Source organism: Gopherus flavomarginatus, chromosome 4 (genome assembly GCF_025201925.1).
Source record: "Gopherus flavomarginatus isolate rGopFla2 chromosome 4, rGopFla2.mat.asm, whole genome shotgun sequence".
In the NCBI taxonomy this organism is placed as follows: domain Eukaryota; kingdom Metazoa; phylum Chordata; order Testudines; family Testudinidae; genus Gopherus; species Gopherus flavomarginatus.
In genome coordinates, this window is record NC_066620.1 from 148,996,929 (window position 1) to 149,020,762 (window position 23,834).

Below are 23,834 nucleotides of genomic sequence, written 5' to 3' on the forward strand. Positions count from 1 at the left end.
ACAGAAACCCCAGCCCTCAGGCAGTTCCCCTTCCCAGGTGAAGTCGTGGCAGAAACACTCACCCCATTGCTCGCCATGCCTATGCCTTCGCTGCCGTGGCCTCTCTGTGCTATGTTAGGTATGTGGGAATGATGCTACAAAAAGTCTACAAACTCCTCCACTGTGATAATAAACAATGTAGCCTCTGTATTAAATGTTTCTATTTATGTTTTTTTAAGTGTCCTTGAATAATCCAGCCCTGTCACTGCCTGCGCGAAGATTACAGAACTTGAGGAAAAATCCTAGAAAATCAAAAGAAGATTTGATCAAAGCAGTTATGAATCAGTATGCCAGAGACAGTAAGAGGCTGCAGGACTGGAGAGAGAAAATGCATGAGTGGAGACAAACACAGAGCAGGAGAAAGGAATTGGCTACCAAGAAAAGCACAAAGCAGCTGATAAGCCTCCTGGCTCGCCAAACTGACTGTATGTAGTCTCTCGTAGCCATGCAGGCAGATCAGTACTGTGGTAACCCCCACCCCTCCCAAAGCTCTCTCCCTTGTTCCCCAGTGTTTGCACAAAACACCTTTCTCCAGCAGCCTGGTTCTTACCACCACCAGCTGCCCCCAACACCTGTACGTTCACCTACCAGCCCTGATAACTACAACCCTTACCCAATGCACTCAACCCCCATTACAATGCAGCATATTAATCCTGAAGTGCAGCAGGCATTGAACAGCAATCCAAGCAGGACATATTCAAACCTCTGAATGTACAGTCCACCACCCTACCCCCCTGCCCTTTTATGTACTGTATTTTGAATAAATGATTTCTCGGCTTATAAAACATTTTTTATTATTGCAGAAAGTGAGAAATACTGTACCCTAAGGGAAAAATGGGCACAGCAAAGGCACCAAACATTACTGTTGGCTTTCAGCCTCAAATTGCTCCCTTAAGGCATCCCTAATCCTTGAAGCCCTTTGCTGGGCCTCTCTAGTAGCCCTGCTCTCTGGCTGTGCAAATTCAGCCTCTAGGCGTCAAACCTCGGAGGTCCATTCCTCACTGAATCTTTCACCCTTCCCTTCACAAATATTATGGAGGGTACAGCACGCGGATATAACAGCGGAGATGCTGCTTTCCCCCAAATCTAGCTTCCCGTAGAGACACCTCCAGCGCGCTTTTAAATGGCCAAAAGCACACTCTACAGTCATTCTGCACCGGCTCAGCCTGTAGTTGAACCGGTCCTTGCTCCTGTCAAGCTTCCCTGTATACGGTTTCATGAGCCATGGCATTAAGGGGTAAGCGAGGTCTCCAAGGATCACAATGGGCATTTCGACGTCCCCTACTGTGATCTTGCGGTCTGGGAAAAAAGTCCTAGCCATCAGCTTCCTGAACAGGGCACTGTTCCGAAAGATGCGTGCATCATGCACCTTTCCAGGCCATCCTGAGTAAATGTCAGTGAAACGCCCACGGTGATACACAAGCTCTTGGAGAACCACAGAGAAATACCCCTTGCGATTAATGTACTCGGATGCCAGGTGGGGTAGTGCCAGAATAGGAGTATGCGTCCCATCTATTGCCCCTCCACAGTTAGGGAAACCCATTTGTGCAAAGCCATCCACAATGTCCTGCACGTTCCCCAGAGTCATGGTTCTTCTTAGCAGGGTGCGATTAATGGCCGTGAAAACTTGCATCAACACTATTCCAACGGTCGACTTTCTCACTCCAAACTGGTTCGCCACAGATCGGTAGCTGTCTGGAGTTGCCAGCTTCCAGATTACAATAGCCACCCGCTTCTCCACTGGCAGGGCAGCTCTCAATCTCGTGTCCCTGCGCCGCAGGGTAGGGCGAGCTCAGCACACAGTCCCATGAAAGTGGCTTTTCTCATCCAAAAGTTCTGCAGCCACTGCTCATCATCCCAGGCTTGCAGGACGATGTGATCCCACCACTCAGTGCTCGTTTCCCGAGCCCAAAGGCGGCGTTCCACGGTGCTGAGCACGTCCGTTACTGCCACAAACAATTTAGTGTCTTGCGCGTCAGGCGAATCAATATCATCGTCTGACTCCTCACTGTCACTTTGGAGCTGAAGGAATAGCTCCACTGCCATGCGTGATGTGCTGGCAACATTCATCAGCAAGGTCCTCAGCAGCTTGGGCTCCATTTGTAACAGAAATAGCCCTGCAGACTCACAATGGCGCCAAACTGCTTGGAATGTGTACCAAAGCACCACGGGGCGTTGGAACAGGAAGCGGAAAGACCCGCACCCTTCAGTCCCCTTCCCACAAGCCACAGCGCCAAAATGGGACGAGGTGCTCTGTGGGATAGCTGCCCACAATGCACCACTCCCAACAGCGCTGCAAATGTGGCCACACTGCAGCGCTGGCCCTACACAGCTGTACGAACACAGCTGTAACTCCCAGCGCTGCACAAATGTAAGTGTAGCCATACCCCCGAGCCTTCATTCTTCCTGGCCTGACTCACAGGAAGGCTTGAAAGTAAACAGAGCCATTTACAACCAATTGTCCTAGTTGATGGGAGCCATCAAGATTCCAAACCACCACTGATAGCCCACATTTTGCATAATTACAATAGGACCTCAGAGTTATATTTCATATTTCTAGTTTCAGATACAAGAGTGATACATTTATACAAATAGGATGACCACAATCAGTAGATTATAAGCTTTGTAATGATACCTTACAAGAGACATTTTGCATAAAGCATATTCCAGTTACATTATATTCACACTCATTAGCATATTTTCATAAAATCATATGGAGTGCAATGTCACAACTATGTTATGCTGATTTAAGAAAAATGTTGCTCCCTGAAATGGAGACACATGACACATAGCAAGTTGTCATGCTGGGGCCTAGTTTGTGTGGGAGCTATTTGGGTTTAAACCAGCACTCTGTCCATTGATCTTTGCCATTCACTTGTTACAACACATGTGTCTTTAAAAGAAACTAAAGACAGTCAGTGTGTCTTTGAAAAGGTGATAAATTAAAAACAGCGGCTAAAAAACCCAGCATTTGAAAAAGTCAGATAGAGCTTTAATTTTGTTTCTAGTGTGTGGGGGGCAGGGGAATCTATTTCAAATGTTGAGTCTGAAAGAAGGTATCTCTGAACTCTGTGTCCTTACACAGAGAGCTGAAAATCATTAGACTGCTTAGCAGCATCAGCACAGGAGTCAGAGATGGGGCTGAGCCACAAAGGATCAACTCTAGATCTGAAATCTCCCAAATAACTGGGATTTTGGTTCAGCTCCCTGCTAATAGAAACCTGCAATTTATGGCTCAGAGTCCAACATAGGCCAGAAGGCAGACTAAGATTCAGGTGTCAGGAGACAGGGCCAGGTTACCAGGAGGTCAGAATCTGAGACAGGCCAGAGGTCAAACAGAGAGGCAGGGGGCAGGCAGGAAGGAAGTTACCAGGGGATCAGGATCAACTGCCAGGTTGCAGACAGCAATTGAAGAACAAACCAGGATCAGAAGCTGGAGTCTAGGGTCTATCGTGACTCATGAGTAGGGTCTGGAGCACAGATAGCTAGGCAGTCTGCCTTGTTGCTCAGACATCTTCCTGGTTTAAGTACTGGGACCAACCAATCAGTAGGCTGCAAAGGGCTGCCAGTCAGGTCCTGCTAGGCAGTACTTCCTGCCAAGCACAAATTCACGGGGTCCTCCCACAGGAGCCAAGCCTAAGCCTCCAGAGGCAATGTGGCAGAGTCAGCAGCACAGAACCCTCCTGGGCCCAGGTGCTAGCCCTGCAGGTTCTTATACCACAGATGTTATGCTTTTTAAGAGTAAAATTGAGGTTGTTAGGTTCTTCTGCAAAATCTGGATTCCTTGTTTTACTGTAACATTGCCCCACAAGGGTTTAATTAGGAAACCAGAGCTCCCACAGCCAGGTGGATTCTGGGGGAACATCTAAGTAACTATGTTCTTGTAAGAGTTGTGGCATTGGTTCTGGGGTCCAGGCAGCAGGAATGCAGGGTCCCACTGCCTAAGAAGAGCGTTAGTCACAAGTTATGTGTCTGGGAGTGTGCCTGAATGACCCAGAGTTAGAAACAATGATCAGCCATTACCCAGACCCAAGGGGCTTAGAAGCACATAGGATCTAGCATCATTTGGATCCAATCATAACATTGTGGTGTCTGTCCTAAGAGTATGGCCATAGAATTCTATAGCAGAAAGAATTCTCAATTAATTCCATAGATTGGTTTTTAAATCTTACAGCAGGGATATCGTTCTCTATTAAACTCTATATTATTTTTGAGTATTCCTTATAGAAACACATTGCTAGGAAGTGCCCTCTCCTAAAAGTGAGAAGTGTGAAATGTGTGTTTTTAAAACCAACTTATAGAATTAATTGAGAATTCTTTCTGCTATGGAATTCTATAGATGGTTTAAATCTCTCTAAACAGGTTGCTCATTCTCTGTTAAATTCTCAGTGTAGGATGTTCCCATAAGAGTTGGATGCTAATGTGATAAAAACTTAACTATTACTGAGGGTCATGTTTGTGTGTCCTGATTCACCTCACTGTGGCTCTTTCACTCCCTTGAATTAGCCATGGCACTCATTTCCAGTAACTTGCTAAACTGGTCCCTGACCTAATGTGTAGATGCTAGTGTAATGGCAGTTTTGCCAAATCTCACAATTTTATCAAAGCTCTAAATGTTTGATGTCTTTTCTTAAAGTTCCAGCTACTGGAAACAAGAGAGTTGCATGAGAACTGTTTTTTAAAGTGAGTTTCTAGTCCTCACAGTTGCAGAGAAAAGCTTGAAAATGTGACCTGAGTGTATTCTAAAGGCTCAGAAATCAGAAAGCCAAAAAGAAGAACCCAGCATCTATTATTTTTTTAAATGTCATGATTGGCTTAAAATCTCATGATTTTGGGGTCCGACATGATTTTTGAATGCTTGAGGTTCTCAGTATTGTGATGGGCTCTATAGAAAGTGCTTAAAAGGATAGATGTCTGTATAGATAGAAATTCAGTCCTGAGCCCATAAGCTGTTTCTTCCATAGGTATGGTGTATGCTGGCAAGGTACACTTAACGGTTGGCTTGACAAAGAATGTGACAGACAAAATAGTTTTTTATGTGCTCCTAAGGGAATACAAACAGGAGCTCTATATTCCCTCTGTGTAACTTACTCCCTGGTGGCTATCAGAGTTTAGATTCAAACTACATGTTGGTAGGAGTTGCTTCTGGCAGGGAAGAAGTTAATTTGTTTGTTATTTTTGTTGTTTTTTTAAAAGCTCTGATGTGAATTATCCATTTTTGGCAAATGAATGGGAACAGATACATGTACCTAGTATTTTCTGTCACACACACTGTTATTAGTAAGAAACACATTTCCTTTTGGGGGTGAACATTAGGGACAAAAATAAGACTGTTCAGATTACCTTTATTAACTCTGCTAAAGCAATTGTGCTGGCATTTAGATGAACTGTCAAATGCATTTGCACAGCAGCAAATGGGATATATTCAAAGTTCTTTTCTCGTTAAAAAGAAAATAGGAGCTTTTAGGCACTGGAAATGTAATAGCCAATTTTTGGTAATGATTTTTAACATTTGCAGAAAGAAAACAAATATTCAATTCGACCATTTTAGTGCAAAAGGAGGAAAATAGCTCTATGTTATCCACCATAACCCTGAAAGCTCTGGGTAGCATTTGGTGCCTGTTTACTATCCACACGCAGACATTTACCTTCAGTGACACATCATTTGGCTAAGGCTCGGGTTGTATGTTCAATATGTACTATATGACCTCAATCATTGGAATGAATTTGTTTTACTGCATAAGCCAGTGAAGGCACACAGACAAGGCATCTTTTAGTAGCATGGTGTTCTTCCAATCCTCATGCAGGATATATAATCTTTTTGAAGAATGGGAACTTTTTGCTTGTGTGCCAACCCCAGTTTATTTGAGTTCTCAAACACCCTAAAATGTTTTGGTTATTAAGAAACGGCGATTATGCCTGGTGGGAAGCCTGAAGCCAAGTGGGATGCTGGGTATGTTTGTTTGTATAGTGGTACCCAGAATGGTCTTGCTCTGTTTTATTTCATAGCAATGCTAGTGTCCTCAGAACATGCTCTGTGGTTGGACTGTGCTTGTGTGTATGCTAAATTGATGAGCCACTCAGATTTTGGAGTAAGTAGCTGCAGTGACTTTTTCTTCAGTGGAAAAAAGTGAATTCTGAATTTGGCCCTCTTTCTACTGGCTATGTTGCAAACAGGAATTGTGGGCAGTTTTCCCCATTGTAGCCTGCACCCCCATTTCGTTTCATTTATAACCGCCTTAATATAAACTTGCCTTAATTAAAGAGAGTCTCATGAAATTTGCGACCCATTACCATATCATGGAGAGAAGGGTTGATGTTAGGCTATTCCAAGGAGAAAGAGGCATGAACGATTATTAATACTATTTTTCAACAGAGAGCAATGTAAAGTTAGCACTTCAAAACAGCAAGTCAGCTTTAATCCATTTCCTACTGAATAGAGGGCCAGATTCCAACTGTTGCAGTTCAGGGCAACTGCACCTGGATTTCCCCTCAGTGGTCTAGCAAGGTCAACCACTGTCAGGCTTCCTGCTCCCCAGATGTTGCCTCTTTTGGATGGAGACATGCATCTCTCGCCCTTCTGACATGGGTATTTCCATTTCTGCACAGTTCCCTGCCTTCACTGTGTATATTTCTCAGCACAGACAGGTTGCTCAAGCACACCGGCTTGCTTTCTCTTTAGAGACAGTTAATAGGTGTAATTGCTACAGATACAAGTTACCACACAGTACTTCCTGTGCAAACCTACTGTGATGGGGCAAGGCCAGATGGCTACAGTAAAGTACTGAGAAACAGGTATGTTAGCCCCAGGCTAAACAAATCCCTAGGACCCTGGTAACCAAATGGCAGTTGCTCCAGGTTAATCAAGGCACCTGGGGCCAATTAAGATCTTTCTAGAAGGCAGTAGAGATAGCTACTTTAATTAGAACACCTGCAGCCAATCAAGGCAGGCTAATCAGGGCACCTGGGTTTAAAAAGGAGCTCACTCCAGTCAGGCAGGGAAGAGCCAGAGGAGAAGGAGTGTGTGTGAGGAGCTGGGAGCAAGAAGGCAAGTAGCTGAGAGTGAGAGTGTACTGCTGGAGGATTGAGGAGGACAAGCATTGTCAGACACCAGGAGGAACGTCCTGTGATGAGGATAAAGAAGATGTTTGGAGGAGGCCATGGGGAAGTAGCCCAGGGAGTTGTAGCTGTCATGCAGCTGGTACAGGAGGCACTATAGACAGCTGCAATCCACAGGGCCCTGGGCTGGAACCCGGAGTAGAGGGCGGGCCTGGGTTCCCCCCAAACCTCCCAACTCCTGATCAGACACAGGAGGAGCTGACTCAGACTGTGGGTTCCACAAAAGGGGAAGATCACTGAGGTGAACAAATCCGCCAATAAGCGCAGGACCCACTAAGGTAGAGGAGGAACTTTGTCACACTACTTTATTATGAAGGTAAAAAGCATTACAGACATAACATTAAAAACAGTCTAAGAATCTGCACACATGCTAGTAAGTCAACAGGAATTAACCCCAACCCTAACATGGGTTCTGGCAGGAGCAGTCTTTCAACCTCCACTCAAGGCGATTCCTTGTGATTACCAGTTCATCACAGCTTTAGCTCAGAACAAGTACTCAGTCTTATGGAACCTCAGTAGGGCCAGTCCTTGCAAGCCTACCATAAGGATTGGAGCTCACCATGGACCAGGGTTCCTGTTCATTTGCTGGATCAGGCAGAAGGCTGCAAGCCAGTTTGAAAGCCCTTTCTTTGTTGGTCTCTGAAAAATCCTATTTGAACTAGTGTATGCATATCTCTCCAAAGGGGATGGCTTCAAAGGGTTGGTAGTGGAGAAAGTACATTAATATCCTCCCTGCCTACTGAAGAAAGTACATATGTTGCCAAATTAACACACACATAGACACACACACTCACTCATTCACTTGTACTTTTAATACAATACTCCCCAACAGTATTAACCCTAATTTGATAAAGGTGTAAATCAATTAAGTAAGGTTTTATCTTAATTCCATAAGGGTTGTTCATGATATTGTCTGTCTGTGATAACAACAAACATCACAACAGTTACAAGTTGGCAACTTGACATGACTTCTGTGGCCAAAATGACCAAGACCGACTGGATGGCTAGAGGTAATCTTTACAGGACGTGGCTGATGCATAAGGTTGGGAAAGCTTGCACTGCTGTGAGCCATGAGGTTCTTGTTCTGTGGCTCCATCAAGGACACCAGTCACCAGTGAAGCCCATCCATCAACTTGTATGTGCACTAAATTTTTTTTAACAAGATGCTTTCAAAATAGGGTGTACCTTTGAAACGAGCATTGATAAGCAGCTATTTAGTTTTAGTAATTTTCAATATTCATTTTGCTGCTATTGAATATTAATGCATCCGAACAGGGTTATTCACTTACAAAATCCAACTTCTTCTTTCTGTTTGACATTTGTGGTGTAAGGGTCTTGCCATGGAAGTAACTGTGATGTCACAATTCTTGTTAATTACCTCACAGGAGGCTCTAGGAGGAGGAGTTGGTTTTTAAGGGAGAATCATAAGACTGGAAGGGGCCTCGAGAAGTCATCTAGTCCAGTCCTCTGAACTCATGGCAGGACTAAATATTATCTAGATCATCCCTGACAGGTGCTTGTCTAACCTGCTCTTAAAAATCTCCACTGATGGAGATTCCACAATCTCCCTAGGCAATTTATTCCAGTGCTTAACCACCCTGACAGTTAGGAGATTTTCCCTAATCTCCAACCTAAACCTCCCTTGCTGCAATTTAAGCCCATTGCTTCTTGTCTTATCCTCAGAGACTAAGAAGAACAATTTTTCTCCCTTCTCCTTGAAACAACCTTTTATGTATTTGAAATCTGTTATCATGTCCCCACTCAGTCTTCTCTTTTCCAGAGTAAACAAACCCGGTTTTTTCAATTTTCCCTCACAGATCATGTTTTCTAGACCTTTAATCATTTTTGTTACTCTTCTCGGACTTTCTCCAGTTTGTTCACATCTTTCCTGAAATGTGGCTCCGAGAACTAGACACATTACTCCAGTTGAGGCCTAATCAGTGCGGAGAAGAGCAGAAGAATTATTTCTTGTGTCTTGCTTACAACACTCCTGCTAATACATCCCAGAATGATGTTTGCTTTTCTTGCAACAGTGTTACACAGTTGACTCATATTTAGCTTGTGGCCCACTATGACCCTCAAATCCCTTTCTGCAGTACTGCTTCCTAGAAAGTCATTTCCCATTATGTGTTCAACTGATTGTTCCTTCCTAAGTGGAGTACTTTGCATTTGTCCTTATTGAATTTCGTCCTATTTACTTCAGGCCATTTCTCCAATTTGTCCAGATCATTTTGAATTACAATCCTATCCTCCAAAGCACTTGCAACCTCCCAGCTTGGTCATCCGCAAACTTTATAAGTGCACTCTCTATGCCATTATCTAAATCATTGATGAAGATACTGAACAGAACAGAACCCAGAACTGATCCCTGCGGAACCTCACTTGTTATGCCATTCCAGCATGACTGTGAACCACTGATAACTACTCTCTGGGAATGATTTTCCAACCAGTTATGCATCCACCTTATAGTAGTCCATAGGTTGCATTTCCCTAGTTTGTTTATGAGAACGTCATGTGAGACACTATCAAAAGCTTTATACCACAGCGACCGCTTCCCCCTTATCCACAAGGCTTGTTACCCTGTCAAAGAAAGCTATCAGGTTGGTTTGACAAGATTTGTTCTTAATTATTTGCTCCATTATCTTTCTGGGTACAGAAGTTAAGCTGACTGATCTGTAATTCCCCAGGTTGTCCTTATTTCCCTTTTTATAGATGGACACTATATTTGCCCTTTTCCAATCTTCTGAAATCTCTCCCGTTTTCCATGACTTTTCAAAGATAATCACTAATGGCTCAGATATCTCCTCAGTCAGCTTCTTGGGTATTCTAAGATGCATTTCATCAGGCCCTGGTGACTTTAAGTCATCTAACTTGTCTAAGTAATTTATAACTTATCTTTTTCCTGTTTTTGCCTCTGATCGTACCTCATTTTCACTGACATTCACTATATTAGATGTCCAATCACTGCCAACCTTTGTGGTGAAAACCGAAACAAAGATGTAATTAAGCACCTCTGCCATTTCCACATTTTCTGTTATTGTTTTTCCACCATCATTGAGTAACGAACCTACTCTGTCCTTCTCATGTATTTGTAGAATGTTTTCTTGTTACCCTTTATGTCTCTAGCTAGTTTGAAAACCCTGAAACATAAATATCTCTGATTATTAGTAAAAGGGGCAATTAAACTACAGTCATTAAAAGCATGTGACAAATGAATTAATTTCATTTTTCTATGATGATTTAAAGATTTTTTCCAACTGGAAATTTCTTTTAAAAAATCATAACCTATTAAAAGAAGTAATTGTATTTTCCTGGAGGTGACTCGCCTTCACAAGAGAGACTCAGCAGTGTATGAAACTTACACCTTATCTCTGGGTAGTTTCATCTGCAAACATGAACTCAACTGGCTTTAGGGTAACCAGATGTGCAGGGGACTGGACTAGATGACCTCTCGAGATCCTTTCCAGTCCTATGATTCTATGATCCTATGATTTCATAGGGACAGTCCTGATATTTGGGCCTCTTTCTTATATAGACACCTATTACCCCCACCACCATCCCAATTTTTCCCTTGCTATCTGGTCACCCTAACTAGCTTCTGTATGCTGACAATCACAGATCTACCTCTCTACCCCAGATCTCTCTCTTTCTGTCCAAACTAAAATCTTGACCTGTCTTTCTAACATCTCCTTGTGGTCTAGCTATCAGCTCAAGATCAACATGATTAAAGCCTTGTCTACACTCCAGAGTTGTGTTGACGCAAGTTACACTGATGATCAAAGACCGGTATAATTACATCATTTGTGCATGTTCACATGCAGGGCTGGCTCCAGAGTTTTTGCCACCCCGAATGGCGAGGAAAAAAAAAAAGCTGTGATCGTGATCAGCGGCAGCTCCACCACGCCGCTTTCTTCTTCGGCAGCAGGTCCTTCTCTCCGAGAGGGACCGAGAGACCCACCGCCGAAGAGCCCGACTTGCTGTCCCTTCTCCTTGGCCGCCCCAAGCATCTGATTGCTGCACTGGTGCCTGGAGACGGTCCTGTTCACACAATGCTCCTTCTGTCACCAGAGCATGTGCACGGTTGGTGCTTTAGCATTGACAATGAGAGCATGGCACTGTGGGTAGCTATCCCATTGTGCTACTCACCACCTTCTGCAGCTAGGCATTGTGGGAAGGAAGAATGAACCACAGTGCATCATGGGTGTGGGCTCAACATCCCATGATGCAGTTTTTTCCATTTCATCATTCCATGGTTTTCCGATAGCGTTTTGCACCATTTTTGAATGGCCCCTATTTACTGTGCACCCACCATCTTTGTCTGAAAGGATGGATCCTGCACTGCTATCTACTGTTGTGGTTAGTGTTATGAGCACATCACGGATACTTATGCAGTATATCATGAGCTCCCAATCTGAACAGGAATCAGAGGTGCCTGACCTGCTGTGTTCTATAGAAAAAAACAATACCAGATTACTTTTGGCATTCACGGACCAGCTGCACATGGTGGACTGTTGCTATTGTTTTTGGGAAACAAGCACTGAGTGGTGGGATCATTTCATTATGCAGGTCTGGGATGAAGAGCAGTGGCTGCAAAACTTTTGGATCCGACCTTCCTGGAACTGTGTGCTGAGCTCGCCCCAGCTCTTCAGCGCAGGGACACCAGAATGAGAGCTGCCCTCTCGGTGAAGGAATGTATGGTGATCACTGTGTGGAAGCTGGCAACTCCAGATTGCTACTGGTCAGTTACTAATCAGTTTGGAGTCAGAAAGTCCATCATTGGGGCTGCATTAACACAAGTGTGCAGGGTCATTAATCACATTCTGATATGGAGGACTGTGACTCTTGGAAATGTGAATGAAATAGTGGATGACTTAGTGGCAATGGGATTCCCTAACTGCAGCAGGGCGATAGATGGAACGCAGATCCCAATTTTGGCCCCGGACCATCTTGCGATGGAGTACATTAACAGAAAGGGGTACTTCTCTATGGTATTGGAGGCGCTTGTGGATCATCATGGGCATTTCACGGACATCAATGCAGAGTGGTCAGGGAAAGTGCATGACCCACTCATTTTCAGGAACACTGGCCTATACAGAAAGCTGCAAGCAGGGACTTTCTTTCCAGACCAGAAGATTCCAGTGGGGGATGCTGAAAGGCAATGGTGATCCTGAGAGACCCAGTGTACCCCTTACTCCCATGGCTCATGAAACCTTACACAGGAAACCTGGACAACATCCAGGAGTGCTTCAACAATAGGCTGAGTAGGTTCAGAATGACAGTTGAATATGCATTTGGTAAATTAAAAGCTCACTGGCACTGCTTTTATGGCAGGTTAGATCTACATGAGGAAAATATTCCCATGGTCATAGCAGCCTGATGTGTGCTGCATAATATATGTGAGGCTGAGGGCAAAAAGTTTCCTCTGGGGTGGAGTGTGGAGGTGGATCACCTGGCACCTGATTTTAAGCAGCCAGATACCAGAGCTATTTGAATCAGAGAGGCTTTAGGCAACATTTTGACAATGAGCACCAGTAATATGTCTTTCTATACAGCACTCTGCCCCGCTTTAACTTGCTGCCTCGCATGAAAATTTCGATGATTCCTGACCATGATTTGTAGTCTGCAAATGTTCTAATTGCCATTGTGTATTAATTCCAGCAGTAACCACCATGTATAGGAGACATATAAAGATTGATTATCTTTCAGAGAGTATGTTTTTATTAAATAAGAATTAACAACACACTGAAAATGCTTGGTAGGAAGCAGAGGCAGCTCCAGGTCCCAGCATGCCAAGCGCGTGTTTGGGGCGGCAAGCCACTGGGGGCGCTCTGCCCGTCGCTGCGAGGGGGGCAGGCAGGCTGCCTTCAGCGGCTTGCCTGCAGAGGGTCCGCTGGTCCCGTAGCTTCGGCGGACCTCTTGCAGGAGGGAGGTCCATCGAAGCCGTGGGTCTAGTGGACCCTCCGCAGGGTCTATTTTATAATTTTCATTTACAGTCTTTCTTCATACTCTCTGTGTTCTTGTTTTGCAGCTTCTGAGGATTGGAGCACCTCTTGAAACATGTCCTCCTTGCTCCGTCATGCTTCTTATCTGGTAGCGGTGCTCCACTGATGTGTAGGGGGTTCCCCTGAAGGTCACAATCTGCAGAAGCACAAGAAACAATAAACAGCATGATTGTTAGTGCACTCATGGCATCAAATCATTATAGTAAAATACACCTCTTTTTAAAATACAAATCAGTTTCTCACTGTCCCTTGGCAAGACGCAGCTCAGCGAACACCCTAAATATGATGAGTTTGGCCCAGGAGTGACGCTCATGATGGGGCAAACTGTCTAGGTGGTTTTTTAAGGGGATCACTGCAGGGGACTATGGACAAAATTGTAAATTCTGCTGCCATTTTCCACAGGTGGGGGTCACTTAAGCAGATATCTCACTCCTGATGGTAAGAGAGGATGCAGGGGTGTATCTCCTGCATGCATGTGGCTTCAGACCAGATCCCTATGCTGCTCTCCTGTGTGCCACTTGGTCTCTGTACAAGTGATTGCCAATTGGCGTGGGAAAGTTTCCTACAATGGGGGAAGAAACAAAGCAGCTCTGCCAAGGCACCTTTGGCAAAGGATTGGTGAGTACCTCCAGGAAGGTTTCCTAGAGATCTCTCTGAAGGATTCCCATGAAATCTTGATGTGTATTAACATATTATTCTGCCTCACTGTGTAGCTGCCCAGGGGAATGTGAAGCAGACACAAACACAGCTAGTCTTGTACATTTCTATCCCTTCACCCACTTCTAGCATATAACAAAGCAAAGGAAAATTCTACCTCATATAACTGAGCAGCATAAACTCAAAAAGATCACTTAGCAGAGCTCTGCTCTCCTGCAACACGTGCGCCATAGACAGACTGCTGGACTATCCCGAACCCTCTTGTGTCTAGAAGAGGTCCTGGCTCACCACGGTACCAGATGACCCTGTTGCCTGTCCCATCTTGTCTTCCAATTTGACCCCCTTGTCCACAACTTCATCCTCAGGGTTGAGTCTGCTGTCCACTGTCTCCAGCCCCACCGAAGTATCCATGGGACTCTTGGAGGTGGAGGTGGGGTCACCACTGATGATGGTGTCCAGCTCCTTATAAAGCAACAAGTCTTCAGAGCAGCACCAGAATGACAGTTTGACTCCCTTACCTTCTGGTATGCTGCCTCAGCTCCTTTATCTTCACACTGCACTACTGCGTGTCCTGTTCGTAGCCCTTATCCAACATGCCATGAGAATTCTGACCGTAGGTATCAAAGTTCCTATGGCTGAAGTGGAGCTGGGACTGCACAGCCTCCTCTTCCCATGGTGCCAGCAGATCCAACTCAGGTGTGCTCCAAGAAGGAGAATGTTTGCTGCATAGAGCCACCGTGGTCAGCTGGGAAGATGCGCTGTAAGCTGTCCATACCAAGCAAACAGGAAGTGGAATTTCAAAAATTCCCAGACTGTGAATGTGGTAGGGCCCTATTTATAAGCTTTTGGGGGCAGGTACCACAGTCTTGTTCTATGTTCCTACAGCATCCTAGAAGATTAGGGTTGGAAGAGACCTCAGTAGGGCATCTAGTCCAATCCCCTGCTCAAAGCAGGACCAATCCCAACTAAATCATCCTAGCCAGGGCTTTGTCAAGCCAGGCCTTAAACACCTCTAAGGAAGGAGATTCCAGCACCTCCCTAAGTAACCCATTCCAGTGCTTCACCACCCTCCTAGTTACAATGTTTCCTAATATCCAACCTAGACCTCCCCCACTGCAACTTGAGACCATTGCTCCCTGTTCTGTCATCTGCTACCACTGAGAGCAGCCTAGCTCCATCCTCTTTGGAACCCCCCTTTCAGGTAGCTGAAGGCTGCTATCAAATCCCCCCTCACTCTTCTCTTCTGCAGACTAAACAATCCCAGTTTCCTCAGCCTCTTCTCATAAGTCATGTGCCCCAGTCCCCTGATCATTTTCGTTACCCTCTTCTGGACTCTCTCCAATTTGTCCACATCCCTTTTGTAGTGGGGGACCAAAACTGGATGCAGTACTCCAGATGTGGATTCACCAGTACCGAAAAGAGGGGAATAATCACTTCCCTTGATCTGCTGGCAATGCTCCTATAATACAGCCCAATATGCCGTTGGCCTTCTTGGCAGCAGGGACACACTGCTGACTCATATCGAGCTTCTCATCCACTGTAATCCCAAGATTCTTTTTTGTAGAACTGCTGTTTAGCCAGTCGGTCCCCAGCCTGTAGCGGTGCATGGGATTCTTCCTTCCTAAGTGCAGGACTCTGCACTTGTCCTTGTTGAACCTCATCAGATTTCTTGTGGCCCAATCCTCCAATTTGTTTAGGTCACTCTGGACCCTATCCCTACCCTCCAGCGTTATCTACTTCTTCCCCTGGCTTAGTGTCATCTGTGAACTTGCTGAGGGTGCAATTAATCCCATGGGTCACTCCGCTGGATACCGACTGCCAGCTAGACAATGAGCCAATGATCACTACCCGTTGAGCCCAACAATCTAGCCAGCTTTCTATCCGCTTTATAGTCTTGTACAATGGGGTCCTTCTCCATGACTAGGGCTCCTTGGTGCTACTCTACTGTGTATAAATAATAATACATTAATTAGCAGTTTGAGCTCAAATTCAGTGAAATAGGCTTTGCCTGTTGCTAGTTTCCTTTTTGGTTGCTGAGGCCTTTATCTGGGGAGGGAGCTGTCTATAACAATGTGCAAATGAGGGTACAAATGGGAGGGCGAGTGCCTGTGAATTGGAGAGTGTGAGGACTTTAATGCTGCGTCTACACTGCCCCGCAGTTCAGACTGTGGGACTGAAAACAGCAGTGTGCACCAGAGGGCTGAACTGTAACTCCCCCGTGTGTATGCTGTGGATGCGAACTAACGGATTGGTTACTGCACAGCACTTTGGTCTTATCCTTATACTCCAAACTGCAAAGCAGTGTAGACAAGCCTCAAGCTGCAACCATGGTATTCAGCCATTAGAGGTCTCTGGGATATATTGAAAGTTCCAGAAAGGGAGTGGTTTCTGGTAACAAACAGAGACAAGAATGGAGCTGAAACTGCTGCAGAACACCTGCTAGTTTTGTTTGGAGTTTGTTGCTGCTTTCTCTAGGAAATTCAGGCTCTATAAAGAAGTGCAGTGGATCCAATATTATGACAGAGGGAACATCTGAAAGCAACGGTGAGCTCAAAATATTGTCAGTATTTTTTTGTAATTTAATATTTTCATGTACAAGTCTGTGTACTGGATTGCTCAGTCGTGAATTGGGACACAAAGTCAGAGTGGCAACTGCAGTGGGTATTTAAATTACTCGTATCAAAATTTTATTTGCATATACAATTAAGCACCTAAAAGTTCTTTGGCTGCGTACTTCAAAAATAAATTCTTTAAAGATCTTGGCCTAAATCTGCAAAGGAAAAAAAAAAAAAGAGCATAGCATTTGTAGATTTTGTAGGATGCTGGATTAATTATGAAGTGAGATGTGGCTATACCGAGGGACTTGGATCCTCTTATCATGTCTTTGTCAATAGTAACATTTTGACATGCAACTGACAGCACATGCCAAGAATGCCAAAGAAAACGGGGACTTGAAATGAACTTCAGCCGGCATCTTTTTAAATGCAGCATGCTCATCCTTGCGGACCCCAGAGTGTGCCTAATAATACAACAAAAGGCCTATGGACCCACAGGACACTACAAGCCAGTTAATTTGGTATCACTTATGGGAAAAAGGCTGAAAGCTATAGAGGGATTTGTTAAGGGAAACACTTGGCAAAGTCAGTAGGTCAGGGAGATTTCAGGGAAGCCAGTTCTTGCCTAACTGCTGCTGTAGAAAAGGTCGCTGCACAGAGTATTTTAGCCAGAGAGCTCTAGAGTATTTTGTTGGTGCCATGCAAAATAATGTGCTGGAAAAATTTGTATAGTGGGGGTGCTGAGAGCCATTGAACAAAACTGTAAACCCTGTGTATGATGGAAACCACTTCAAGTCAGGGGCGGCGGCAACAGTCCTAGTTCCAGCACCTCTGGGTGCTGCAATGTGTTTAAAAAAAGTGTGAGTGGGTGGGGACTAAGACCCATATCCATTTTCTGTATGAAGAGATATTTATAATCTATTTAATTCCCGCCTTGTAGTGAGCAATCAGTAAAATGGGCTCCTTTTCCTCATATTAAACAACTGCAGTACCCCCAGTGTGCACGATGTGCTAAGCATACAGCTTCTGTAATGAATGAAGATTAGAATAGTATTAGACTAAAAAAATCTAACTGAGAATAATATCTAATAAAGTGCCACAAGGACTGAACTGATTACGAAAGAGAGAGAGGCCCAGTCAGTAGGCATATAACTCAACATGCCTGTCTGTCTAGCTAGGTATTTATGGCTCTCATCCCTGCAGCACCTGAGCTGACCAAGCAGGCAGGTATTTTTCAGAACAAATCAGGCAGAAGAAGATATTTTATGTGTTCTCAGTTGATGCTGAAGAGGAGAGATCTGGGAGGAGAGAAAAAGCAGCTTTACAGCATTCTGCCAGCCTGGACGCTTTGCAGTGGAAGTGATCAGAAGCAGTGACTGATGAAGATAGAATTCTAGGTCTATGCTCCAGCAGGCCCCCCCCCCCCCCTTGTCAGAGAACTGGAAGCTGCCATGACGATGGGAATGAGGTAATTCTTTCTCCAAAGAAATACACAAACAGCTTTGATTTGATCACTCCAGGCCACATGTAGCCATAATCCAGCTCCAGGTGAAGCTCTACCAGATCCTAGCCAGACCACTAGGCCTAGCACATTGGACACATCTCTTCACTAAATTAGGGAGAACACACATAGTGCCCCAACATCTTTGCAGTATCTTGGATAGCTAGAAACTGCAAAACAGCAAGGAGTAAAGTCTGAGTCAGTGGTGACCTCATATGAAACTCTTCAGTCCAATGGGGATCGCTGGATAGGCGGAGTAATCAAAAATATCCAGAGGAAGCATTGAAAATAGAAACCTCCAGGAACCACTTCCTAAGAAGACTGAGTCATTGCCAAGACCTGCAGATCAGATTATACAATCAGGAACTCTGGAGCGGTGCATCACTAAATGATGTCAGGGACAGATGAGCGCACAAGAGACCAGCACATAAATGGGGTTGATCTGCAGCTGCCAAGAGGGCACAGCTGACCACACCGTCTTTACAGAGCTTAGAGAGCTGTGCCAGTGTTATAAAAGGAAAAGTTGGAGCCAGACTGAGGAGTGGACAAGCAATCCCAGGGGATATCAGAGCTATCCGGTGAAGCAAAAGGCAGTGGCCATGAGATAGCAGGAAGCATCTAGTTATAAAAGCTGTTATGAGAGATCAGAGCATGTGTTTCCAACGAACCAGCCAGGAACCAAGGACCCAGGGGTCAGCACCAGATCTAGAATGCTGAGACCATTAGGTTGTAAAAAACTAAAGAGCCATTCAGAAAAATAATAAACTTTCATTGCTTTAGTGGATTATTTTCAAGTTTCATTTTAGAAGAGGGAGCAAACTAGGGGGGGATTGGTTGTTCAGTTTAATAAGTGCTCATCTAAAGAGAGAGCTTCCAAGGGAAAATGTAAAGGGGAATTGACACACTTGATTTTTATTATGAAAATACATGCATATTTTAATGTGGTAAAATACATGTGTAAAGAATTTTTACTATTTCACTGTGCAAACAGAGCAAAAGGAAAATTACTGGAGAACCTGAGAAACAGCTTTGCTTCTCCCTGTGTGTGTGGAGTAGGGGGAGAACAGGATGTTTTTCTACATTTTCAAATATATTGATTTCAATTACAACACAGAATACAAAGTGTACAGTGCTCGCTTTATATTATTTTTATTACAAATATTGCAGTGTAAAAAAGAAAAACAAAAGGAATAGTATTTTTCAATTCACCTCATACAAGTACTGTAGTGCAATCTATTTATCGTGAAAGTGCAGCTTACAAATGTAGAATTTTTTTTACATAGCTGCAATGCGATTAAAACTGTGATTAATCGTGACTTTTTTTTATCTCACAATTAATTGCGATTTTTAAAATCGTTTGATAGCCCTAATCTAAACTGACGCAGTGCCCTATTTGAATTAAACTGATAGGTGACTCCAGGTAAAATGATAAGGTGTGCATTTTGTCTCTTTTGAGGAGCTAATGAATCTTATTATTCCTCTGAATGGTCCAGGAAAGGACTGGAGAGAGCACACGGTTTTGAGGGAATTCAGGACTGTGGGATGTTGGAGTCATCTTGCCAGGTTAAAATGGTTAAAAGACAGGGAACAAAGGGTAGGAATAACTGGTAAATTTTCAGAATGGAGAGGGGTAGCTAGTGGTGTTCCCCAAAGGTCAGTCCTAGGACCAATCTAATTCAACTTATTCATAAATGATCCGGAGAAAGGGGTAAACAGTGAGGTGGCAAAGTTTGCAGACGATACTAAACTACTCAAGATAGTTAAGACCAAAGCAGACTGTGAAGAGCTTCAAAAAGATCTCACAAAACTAAGTGATAGGGCAACAAAATGGCATAAATGTAAAGTAATGCACATTGGAAAAAATAACCCCAACTATACATACAATATAATGGGGGCTAATTTAACTACAACTGATCAGGAAAGAGATCTTGGAGTCATCGTGGATAGTTCTCTGAAGATGTCCACGCAGTGTGCAGAGACGGTCAAAAAAGCAAACAGGATGTTAGGAATCATTAAAAAAGGGATAGAGAATACGATGGAGAATATCTTATTGCCCTTATATAAATTCATAGTACGCCCACATGTTGAATACTGTGTACAGATGTGGTCTCCTCATCTCAAAAAAGATATACTTGCATTAGAAAAGGTTCAGCGAAGGGCAACTAAAATGATTAGGGGTTTGGAACGGGTCCCATATGAGGAGAGATTAAAGAGGCTGGGACTTTTCAGTTTGGCAAAGAGAAGACTAAGGGGGGGGGATATGATAGAGGTATATAAAATCATGAGTGGTGTGGAGAAAGTGTATAAGGAAAAGTTATTTACTTGTTCCCATAATACAAGAACTAGAGACCACCAAATGAAATTAATGGGCAGCAGGTTTAAAACAAATAAAAGGAAGTTCTTCTTCACACAGCGCACAGTCAACCTGTGGAACTCCTTGCCTGAGGCGGTTGTGAAGGCTATGACTATAACGGCTTTTAAAAGAGAACTAGATAAATTCATGGAGGTTAAGTCCAGTAATGGCTGTTAGGCAGGATTGGTAAGGAATGGTGTCCCTAGCCTCTGTTTGTCAGAGCGTGGAGATGGATGGCAGGAGAGAGATCACTTGATCATTACCTATTAGGTTCATTCCCTCTGGGGCACCTGGCATTGGCCACTGTTGGTAGACAGGATACTGGGCTGGCTGGACCTTTGGTCTGACCCAGTACGGCCGTTCTGATGTTCTTAAATTAGGTGTAACCAAAAAGCTGGTGATACCAGTGCGTGGCTTGGGTGTAACAACCAGGCTGCTGGAATTGCTGGTCCAGAGTTGCTTATCACACAGACACTCAGTGCATGCTTGTGTGCTGGCTGGGAGCATCCAGACAAGGAAGTTACAGCAGCAGAGCATTTAAAGGCACCCAGCGTTACAGGGCAGGCAGTGCCACAACCCCTCACTGGTCCAGATTGCACCCCAGAATGTGACGTTGTCCCACTCCTCTTCCTGATATTGTAAGTGCTAGTCCAACCTATGTCTAAAATCTGTGCATTTCATGCAGCAGGTCGTCTCTGAACCTTTTCCTTTTTCCACACTTGTTCAGGGTCCCCTCCCCGAGGGGCCCAGGTGGCTGCCTCAGTCTAGCAGAGATAGAAGGTGTTGCTAAGGCAGTGAAAGAACATGTTCTTTGTCCATGGAAAGGAATAATCTCTCCTTTTACATTATGCATGATGGCAAGGCCACAGGTTGATATTTTTATCTACTTGGGTATGCCTTTATTTCATCCCCACACATTAATCTGTTCAGGAGCTGCTGCTAGGCAGCCCTCAAAGAAACTGTAGTAAATATTTCAGATTTAACTCATTTAAAATATGTGTTGGGCCTGCTTGGGGTGTGAGTTATGGCCATCAGAGCAGGGGCCTGTTACAGTATTGGTTAATGCAATTTCAGTCTGGGGAAGCCTTGGAGAATATTAATCTGCTTGTGTTTCACGATCAGAGGAGGGAGCAACTTTTCTGCACCTGGGTAGAAGGCCATCTACCTAAGGTGATATTTAGTCACCTGCTGACTGAGCAGCCTATTAATGAATGGGGAAGGCTGATTATCTTTGAAAACTCATGGCAATCGGGGGAGTTCCCGGATGATTGGAAAAAGGCAAATATAGTGCCCATTTTTAAAAAAGGGAAGAAGGAGAATCCAGGTCAGCCTCACCTCAGTCCCTGGAAAAATCCTAAAGCAGATCCTCAAGGAATCCATTTTGAAGCACTTAGAGGAGAAGGTTATCAGGAACAGTCAACATGGATTCACCAAGGGCAAGTCATGCCTGACCAACCTGATTACCTTCTATGATGAGATAACTGGCTCTGAGGATATGGGGTAAATGGTGGGCATGATATACCTTGGCTTTAGCAAAGCTTTTGATACGGTCTCAGCAAGTTAAAAAAGTGTGGATTGGATGAATGGACTATAAGGTGGATAGAAAGCTGGCTCGATCATCGGGCTCAATGGGTAGTGATCAATGGCTAGATGTCTAGTTGGCAGCTGGTATCAAGCAGAGTGCCCCAGGGGTCAGTCCTGGGACCAGTTTTGTTCAACATCTTCATTAATGATCTGGATGATGGGATGGATTGCATCCTCTGCAAGTTTGTGGATGACACTAAGCGGGTCGGGAGTGGGGGAGGTAGATAGGGAGGGTAGGGATAGATTCCAGAATGACCTAAACAAATTGGAGGATTGGGCCAAAAGAAATCTGATGAGGTTCAACAAGGACAAGTGCAGAGTCCTGCGCTTGGGAGGGAAGAATCCCATGCATTGCTACAGGCTGGGGACTGACTGGCTAAATGGCAGTTCTGCAGAAAAGCACCTAGGGATTACAGTGGACAAGATGCTGGATATGAGCCAATAGTGTGTCCTTGTTGCTAAGAAGGCTAATGGTATATTGGGCTGCATAAGTAGGAGCATTGCCAGCAGATCGAGGGAAGTGATTATTCTCCTCTATTCAGCACTGATGAGGCCACATTTGGAGTACTGTGTCCAGTTTTGGGCCCGCCCCTACAGAAAGGGCATGGACAAACTGGAGGGAGTCCAGCGGAGGACAATGAAAATGATTAGGGGACTGGGGCACATGACTTATGAGGAGAGGCTGAGGGAACTGGGCTTACTTAGTCTGCAGAAGAGTAGAGTGCAGCGGGATTTGATAGCAGCATTCAACTACCTGAAGGGGGGTTCTAAAGAGGATGGAGCTCGACTGTTCCCAGTGGTGCCAGATGACAGAAAAGGAGCAATGATCTCAAATTGCATTGGAGGAGGTTTAGGCTGGATATTAGAAAAAATTATTTCCCTAGGAGGGTGGTGAAGCACTGGAATGGGTTACCTAGGGAGGTGGTGGAATCTCCTTCCTTAGAGGTTTTTAAGGCCTGGCTTGACAAAGCCCTGGCTGGGATGATTTAGTTGGTGTTGGTCTTGCTTTGGACTAGATGACTTCCTGAGGTGTCCTCTAACCCTAATCTTCTATGGTTTTATGATGAGCTTCAAGGGCAGCCCTGGGAAGTTTGCCCTTCCCAGGAATTTCACCGATTGTCTTGAGTTTTTCCTGAACAAAACATTTTCAAGCATCACCAGCTGGGAGTGGAGAAAAATTCAGGTGAATATTAACAATGCTGAACTAGGAGACAAGCTTGCAAACAGATCTGCTGTCTCCCTTTGTATCCAGATAGTGTGTAGTGAATGGAGAGCACCAGAAAACCATGCACCACTGTCCTCAGTAATCACTTCAGACACAGTCAGACTAAACCATTACTTGCAGGTTTAAACATTTTTCTCTTTCACTTGTAATCCACGTTGAATCATACATAGCTTGGAGGGGGAGGTGCAGGGAAATGGCATGCCTTCTTCCCTCAGCTGAAGGTAAGGCTATCTCAGAGCCCAGTGGTTCTCAACTAGGAGTATGTAGAGGTTTTCCAGGGGGTACATCAACTCATCTAGATATTTGCCTAGTTTTACAACAGGCTACATAAAAAGCACTAGCAAAGTCAGTACAAACTAAAACCTTCATACAGACAATGACTTGTTTATACTGCTCTATATACTATACACTGAAATGTAAGTACAATATTTATATTGCAATTGATTTATTTTATAATTATATGGTACAAATGAGACTAAGCAATTTTTCAGTAATAATGTACTGTGATACTTTTGTGTTTTTATGTCTGATTTTGTAAGCAAGTAGTTTTTAAGTGAGACTTGGAGTACGCAAGACAAATCAGACTCCTGAAAGGGATACAGTAGTCTGGAGAGGTCGAGAGCCACTGCCAAAACACATAATATCCTCCAAAACAAAAACTGCATTTTGTCAGAACCCACTTATGCTGAATTTTCCCTCATAATAATAAAGGTGAAGGTGGATTCTTACTTGGCTGTAGCTCTGATTTTGACTCTGCAGACACTTCCTCTCTGGGCCATTCCCTGAGAACGCACCCAAA